An 8,212-nucleotide genomic window follows, 5' to 3' on the forward strand; every position below is an offset into this window, starting at 1 on the left:
TATCTATCTATCTATCTATCTATCTATCTATCTATCTATCTATCTATCTATCTATCTATCTATCTATCTATCTATCTATCTATCTATCTATCATCCAGATATACGGAGTAAAAGGGCAACAGTGTACAGCCGCTGCTCCTTCACAGTGCCCAGGCTCTGACAAAATATCCCATCAACCATTGCAATCAGCCCCATCATCCAGAGGAGTGCAGCAGTGAGTCGTTTATAAGCCCGGCGCTGATCACTCTCGCAGTGTCCATAAGGGAGCAAGACTGTACAGTTGATGGAAAATACCATGATGTACTGTAACAGATAAAGCCGTTGTTCACAGTGATAAAGAAGCCTGGCTGGTGTTTTGAGTCTCAGAAGTGAGGTATATGTGACTACGATGACCTGGATGACTGAGAACCTTCACAGACATATATGTGACCGCACAGCTGATGGGCAATGTCTCAAACAAACATGTTGGGATGCTGGTAGAAAATCATTTGTGTAACTTGTAATCGCTGTGTATCTGCACTTATATACGCGTAACACAACGACTTAGCAGCAGGAAACTGAAATTTGAATGAAAAGATGGCAAACATATAAATATGTATATATAGGTATAAAAGATTCCGTTTCAACAAATTGCTTTAACTGTTGTCCTCTCCAGGTGGGTGCGCTGTGTCTGCATGCAAGTCTTTCTCATAATCAACAAATTATCGGCATCCAGTCTAAACTGGGGAATACCTATCACAGATAAGACATGACCACAAAGCCCCAAATTTGTTTCTGGAGCAGAACAGCGTGATCTGAAGCGCCACTAAATGCAATTATCTAGCTCCTGCACTGCCACAAAGTAGACAGGGAAACATACTGAAGCATGTTTGCTTGTCTAAGATAATTTGGAGTTTTGTGGCGTGTGGAAGGTGCGGGCAGCCTCTTTCTTTAGTTGTATCCAACCGGAATGAAAGCGTCAAAGTCACTGGCGTGCTCCTGTATTAACGATAAGAACTGTATCCCACAATAACAGGCTCATTTAACAAATATACACGGCACAGTGGGCTTCTATTTTTAAAATCATATGTCTATTCTAATTATATGTTAGGCGTTTATTTTAGTCATAGCAGTGGTAGGCATGTCCTGGCGGAATCTCATTAATATTAAAACCGGGAACTAGTTAAATGGATCTGATTTCATTTTTTTCCTATTGTGGTGCATGAATTTATCTTCAACGTGCTCCGGCTGGCGTTGGAAGTAGTTCCGGTGGTTTAGCAGCCGAGCGGAGCACTGAGACCCGGGATCTTTGCGTTGATGAGCGCAAATGCGAATAGCGGGTCGAGTCCTCCAGTCTTGACTTGTCGACTGACCACAGCAGCGGTCAGTTTGACGCCTGCAGAGCGCCGTGCGCACGCAGCCAGAGTGACAGCGCAAAGGCACCACAGGAGCTTTTTTTTATGTGTGTGTCTGTCTTCGAAGGGGATTTTCAAGTGCAGAACAGCGTCTGGAGCTGCTTGAAGCAGAGTGCACAAATTGAGCCGGTTCTCGTATTCGCGTGCGACGGTGAGTAGTCCGTTCACAAGAATGTTTGAATATGTTGCTCATTAGGATTTGGGACAAATGATCGCACAGCGGTGGTGCTCAAAGCCAGCGGTTTTTGTTTTGTTTTTGTTTTTTACTTAACGGCAGGCCATGACAAGTTCGCTGTCTGTGACAATATGAATGCATGCAAGCGTTGCATTGTGCCGTTATACCACGTCTGCTGGATAAAGTCAACTTCCCTAAGTTATTATCTCGATGCTCCCGTCGGCACAGCCAGGCTGTCTGCTTACAAGACTGTTAGGAAAGTGGTGCTTAATAGAACAATTATCCAAGCAGTGAATTGTACGGGACGCGCAATACGCGGAGGACAGTGCCGGCCAGAGATTTAAAATAAAAGACTTTTGAAGTGATAACAGGGGAAGCATGAAGCCTCGCAGCAGAGGCTTACAGAAAGCTGAGCTCCACAGTGATGCAGTGGTCTATCCATAAAGCAGTTCAATTGCTTTATGTTTGATATATAAATATATATAATAGCGAATCAGTTGTGCATTAACAAAACACATTAATCTTGTAGCTCACATAACAATGGAAGGAAAAAGTAGTATAAGGAAAAATGAGCCTTTTTCCTTGTAATTGGTATTGTTTAACAGCGTGAGGTATTTTATAAAAGTTTAGATTATATGAACACTGGCAGTGTGTCAGTAAGAAGCTGTCTGTCAGTGTTTGTAGATGCTGATGTCTTTGTTCGGTCGTGGATTTCAGAGCCTCTCCGTGTCAAGTTTAAGAGAATGTATTAAGGATTTAATGTATATTGTATTAAGACTTAAAAAAAAAAAGACCTAACCCTGATATATACTTTATATATATTGAGAGGGAGAGTATGAATTTACTGAATACTTTAAAATAAATGATTTGAGCTACTTGAAGATATTAACAGTTTAGCTGATGCAGACACAGCTGCCCTTGAGCCATGCATGCAGATGACTTTTCTTTAGTTTTCCAGCGAGCTGAGTTTGGTCATGGTCCAGTTTTGCTCATTCACTGTGGATTTCTTTTCTATAGGCTGCCCATGAAGACACCATAGCTTTAACATCAAAGGTAACCGTCTAATACCGACAGGACTCTTTGTCTTACATTATGCTGCAGTATCTTTAGCTAGCCAGTACTATACAACTTCATCTCGCCAAAAATATTCAGACAAGGGGAGTTGGGGTTTGTGTGTGTGCGCGCGTGCTCGTGTGACAGACTGAGGAAGCGTTAGAGAGAGAAAGCCCTGCTCCTGATTTGGATGCGTCTCTAATTCCTATCAAGATGAGAGCTGTCTGAACAGATTTCTCTCATCATTATTTGCTCTGAGATTTACTTGTGCTTGTAAATGGTGTTGATTGAGGGTAATTTGGCTTTTTAATTGCTGAACAGCTGCCACACTCACTGCTGATTGCCATTGTAGACTTTCTCAGTAGATCACTCATAGACCCCTAAATGCCTCATTAAAACGTTATGCAGAATCTCATGAAACGTGGCGAGAAGGAACCCTTCATAATGTTTTACTGATTTGTGTTTTATCATCAGAAAGGTCGTTGTAATTATCGTCAATGTCAGCAAATGCAATGCCAAGAACCGAGTGTAGTAATGACTTTTTGAAAGTTGAATTAACGGGCTATTTGTGGATGCACTACAGGCGTTTCAGTCTCTTTGATAAAGATGAACTCCATATGCCAGTTTTCAAATCGTATCTGCCTGTCAAAATTTTGATGTTGTCTGTCTGCATATTCATTATGACTTGTAATATATTCTTTTTGCGTGACTTCACAAGACGTGTTGAGCAGCCAGGCTTTCTTCTCAGTGTCTGCCAAGAATGATTTGCCTCCCAATTAAAACGTGATGGAGTTTGAGACGCAGAACTTCCCACAAATTTGCGACAAAAGTGGGCTTTGTTAAGCAGTTTATATCTCTTAAGAAACCTACACTTGGTCTTTTTGCGTCACCCTGTTGAATTAAAAAAAGAAAGAAAGAAAAATTACAGTACACATACACACATCCTCAGCATTAAAGCTGCTGACAGAAAAAAGTGAATAACACTCATCGCAGTGCAGTATTGTGCTGGGAAACCTTGAGTCCTGGCACTCCTGGTGTTGACATTACTTTGACACATACCCCACACCTAAACATTGCTTCAGACCGACCACTGCGACACAGTGATGACTCTCCCTGACAGCAAGCGCTTCTCCCAGCAGCACAGTCGGCCCAGAGCACAACCCAATCCCAAATGGAGGTCCCAGTCCCATCAAGGGTGAGCGGGATGTTGGGGAGCAAATCATGGAGAGGCCCCACATCCGGCAGCGAGACATTACAGGGCAGCTCAAGAGATTCTGTGTCCAAAGTGGGCTGTTAAGTTGAATCTTGTCTCATCTTAACATTTTTATTTGAATCTTTTCATCCATTCCACCGAAAACCACCATCTGTGATGTACTCACTGCTCTGATTTCAACAGTTCAGTCACTGCTAACCAGTTCTTCCCATTTCATTTTTTCCCCTTACCATCAGGGTGATGATGTCGCTGTTGCGGCATCTTCGATATCATTCAGCTTCTCTAGTAAGTTTGTCCTGCGGTCAGATCTACTCCGACTCCACCATCTTAGACCGCAGCCGATGGTTCTCCTTGTTCTGCTGCGAGCTGGAGAGCCACACCAGCCAGTCTGCTGCAGGCGGAGAACTGCAAAGCAGAACAAGAACTACGATCGACAGCTGGAGTCAGAAGAGTTGGGAGTCTGTCAGTGGGATGAAACGCTCTCTGGAGAGGCAGTTAAATATACTGCTTCGATATTTATTTGTCAGAAAGCGGCAATTAAAGTGTTTGCGGAGAGGCACCTTATATGCGCTATTAATTAATAATGCATTAACAGAAAAAGAAAAGCCCCGCTGCTACTGCCACAAATAGAATCTGTGGGAAACGCTGTGTCGGGACAAGCGGCAACTTTACGCATGAGGCAGGTGGTTTTATTGTTCTTGCAGATTGGTGTAGAATCAATCCCAGCATCCTGGTGCCTGGGCGGTGCTCATATAGAGTTTTGCTTTATTGATTAAACCCAGCATGATCAGTGTTAGCACGCATTATTTCAGTCTTTTTTTTCTCTTTTTTTTGCAGCTCATAAGTAAAAATCCAATCTCTTTGACATGCTGTGGAAAAATATTTTGCCTGAATTTACAGCAGCATTGACGCCTGTAAGCAGACACACTGTGTGCTCGCCTTATTACACGTATGTGCTGTTAAAGACGGTCGGTGTTTAACCCTGGAAAGATCTGTTTGCTTAATGAAGAACTTAATAAGTAACAATATGCTTTTAGCAAACACAGACACCCACGCTCCTCTGTTACACAGATTGATCCCTGAGAGCCATCTTCCACTCTTTATCGTGGACACTTCCGCTAGAGGGGTTGTAATTTAGCTGCCTTGCTCGAAGATAGCGTGGCAGTAGCTATTAAAAGAGGTGAGGAGGTGGTCTCGTTTGGTTTAGCAAGAAAACCCTTTAATCTGCCTCTGTAATTACCAGGCCATTACTGCGTTACTAGGGCATCAGGTCACTTTAATTACCTCCGGTCAAATCAATAATCAACTGTTTAAATAATTAAAGTGATTGTTTAGATGACCCGATGTTACCCGTAGATATGAAAAGCGTCATGCCCTGGCTGCTATACATTGATTAGCCACAAGATTAAAACTGGGGTGACCACCACCCCATCAGCCTTGTACCTGAGCATCCTGCTTGATCTGATTTGGATCTGGGGAGCTTTGAAAGCCTCGGGGTCTCTGTGGTGTTCCTTGAGCGCTTCTGAGCTCTTATGCCGATGTGGCGAGGCGTCATGTGCTGATGTGCTGTCTTTTGCTGTAGCAAAGGGGAGGGAGCATGGTCTGCAATCATTTTTAAGTGGGTGGTATATTTGAAAGTAACATACACATGAATGCAGGAACTGAGGTTTCCCAGCATTACGCTGCATTGTAATGAGATGATTATTAGTCATACTTGATAGCTGTTCATTTCCCCTGTTAGTTGCTTTTATGTTTTGGCTGATCTACGTACGCAGATGATGTTTGGCGATCTAACGCGGCGGTCTCCGTCGTCTGGCTGAGAAGGCGATATTTTCGACAAGGCATTAGAGCAGACTTTCTCTCTTTTTAAGTCCCTCTAAGTTCCCTGAGTGCTCCCAGTCACTGTGATTTTTTGTCATGTCCCCAGGAAAGTACACATAATTTGAATTCGAATGTAGCAAATCCTTTTATCTTGTCAAAATCCTCTTTGATTCTGTTAGTAAAAGCATTGCTATGATTTGGAGGGGGAAAGAAAAAAGAAAGATAAGTAAAAGATAAGATAGGGGATGATCACTTTTAAAGGGCCGTCATTTGGATTGAACTCGCCAGCAGCGTTGCCTGCAAGACGAGAGATGCAAAGCTTCCACTGCTAACCTGATGTAAAGCTTGCATCTTGCACAAGCTGAGAGCGCTCTGCTACTCTGGTTAGGTTTTAATGAGTAACAATTGTTAGCCAATTTGCATGTAAAACAATGCAATTATAAACAAGCATCAAAAAGCTGTAATACTTCTAAAAAATGTAAATGACTCTCCATTATAAAGTGCAACAAAACCTAAGCCATGCCTCCAAGCCAGGGCCTCTAGGTTTTTGGATGCTTGCTTCCATTATTAATGCTATTCACAAGCCAAACTTTTTTAGGTTGGTGCAGTTGGGCGCTTTAATCTATTTTTGCTGTAAATTAATGAATTTTTAAAGAGGACTAGTCCTCGCTGAATAGGGCTGGATGCGGGAATGTAGTTTGAGTCGTGGTGACGCAGTGCTATAGCCCTCTTTACTGTGCGAAGCGTGAGTTCACAAACAGCATCCCATCGCTCTCTCGGGACCTTTCGTTGGGGGATTTTTCCGAAATGCTGCACTCCTATGTTTTATTTATGACAAAATATGCCTTTTTAACTTTGCCGTTGTCAGAATCTGGAATTTTGATAGCTCTTTCCTAGTTGGTGCTAGTAAGTCTTCTGGGTCGCTAACTCCCTCTACCTTGGCAGATGTTTTCAGGTGTAATGTTCTGTGTGGGCTTAGCGAGTTAAATATTTTATTCTAGGCCTTGAGGGATTCAGTGGAACCTACTGATTTTTCTTGCCTTCTTTCAGTCAGGTTTTCTTTCAGGCTTGAGAAAAACAGTGTGAGTCAGTAATGTTCTGTTTCAGTAGCGATGCCACCGGATTGACTCGGTTGACACGAGCCAGCCAGCAGGTTTCATACACACACACACACACCCAGAGAAAAAAAAATGATTAAAGTGTTGTTCTGTTATGGATAAATTATTATCCTTGGTATGAATGTATCCACTTTTTTTCTTCTTCTTCTTCTTTCTTTCAAACTTTCATTTTCCTTACCACTCTCTTCTTTAAAGACTCAATGTATCTCACTGTGTAACAGTGCGTTACATCGATGCCTCTCCAGGTCTCCTTTTAAAAACAAGTAGACAGTATCAAGTTATAATTGCTTAACCCAGCTCCATTGAGGGATAAGGAAACAGCCACTGCGAGGGCATCTGATTTGCCTTGATATCTCATAATTGAACCTTTTCAGGGGTGTGCTTTCTGTGCTGAAGCAGAAAGTAATTAAGATGTTCAATACGGGTTTTTTGGACCTTTTCCTTCTTCCTTTGAATGGCCCACACTTTGAGACATGACAGCGCTCAGTGTGCCTACAGACTTTTCTTTTGACACATTAGCCTTACCCTTGCCAAGGCAGTCCTTCCCAGAAACCCCCTCTGCTCTGCACGCTCCGGGTGGGTATTTTGTCATTACTTCATTTTCCTCTGAAAATATTTTGATGCCTCTTTCCTTTTGGCTCCCTCCTCCTCCCCCCAGCCCACCTCGCTTTCTCTCACCCATCCCCCGTCACTCCATTCAAAGTTCTCTATTAAAATGCAGAACTGTAAAGCCTCTCTCAGTCTAAAAGCCTGCTAGCAGCAGGGGACTGTTAGCTGTTAGTGATGCATACAGCTGAGTGAGTGCATCACAGCTACAAAGTCTAATGGGTGAATACATTCAATCACACACATACCCTCAACTCTTTTAAAGGGACAATGTTCACAGTCATGAAAGCTCTATCCACAGTGCAGAGAGTGATGCGTTTAAATTCTTAGGAGGAAAGAGATTTCTTGTTCATAAATGTCTAAATCCTTGCTTTTTTAAAAAAAAAAAATGCTTGTAATCTCTTCTTTAACTGCCAACTAATATATCACAACTGTCACACTAAGAAAGTTAATATTTTACATTCTTCTTTTTTTGTTCTTTGATGGGTGAAAGATAAGAAATCTAAAATATCTTGTTTTTTAAGCGTAATGCAAACCGCTTCTGTCTCTGAATATGCACAACCATACTGAAACCCTGTTTAATGAACCCGTGCCGTTTCTGTGTGATCCTCTGCCAGAGTCTTCTCATTTCATCGCCACCTTTATTTCCTCTTCAACAACAGTCTCTTTGAAATAGATCTTGTCTGTATGTTGTTTTTGATGTTTCCTGAAGAGGGATGCAGAGTTCAGCCTTGTAAGGTTTTGACAAGTATCAGCAGGAATTGTGTTGTTTGCATCACTGCCCAGTCACCGCATTAGAAGTAATGCAACAAGAAGAACCTTTTTTTTTTTT

General features: G+C 42.2%; 1 protein-coding gene across 7 annotated transcripts in view; it reads left to right on the forward strand.

Annotated features, from left to right (window-relative positions):
* The first annotated feature begins 1,087 nt into the window (after positions 1 to 1,087).
* LOC102295242 (forkhead box protein J3) overlaps positions 1,088 to 8,212 on the forward strand; it is an 82,261-nt gene continuing 75,136 nt past the window's right edge. For 3 of the 7 annotated variants that reach the window (XM_042228125.1, XM_042228124.1, XM_042228129.1), the window contains exon 1: positions 1,090 to 1,545. The gene's annotated coding sequence lies outside the window, so the exon portion shown is untranslated. Of the gene's footprint in view, positions 1,546 to 2,586; positions 2,623 to 8,212 lie in introns of all 7 variants that reach the window. The other 4 variants (XM_042228126.1, XM_042228127.1, XM_014341359.2 and 1 more) reach the window with 4 other exon arrangements.

Source organism: Haplochromis burtoni, unplaced genomic scaffold, assembly GCF_018398535.1.
Source record: "Haplochromis burtoni strain Fernald_Lab_line unplaced genomic scaffold, NCSU_Asbu1 Contig_306, whole genome shotgun sequence".
NCBI classification, from domain to species: Eukaryota; Metazoa; Chordata; class Actinopteri; order Cichliformes; family Cichlidae; genus Haplochromis; species Haplochromis burtoni.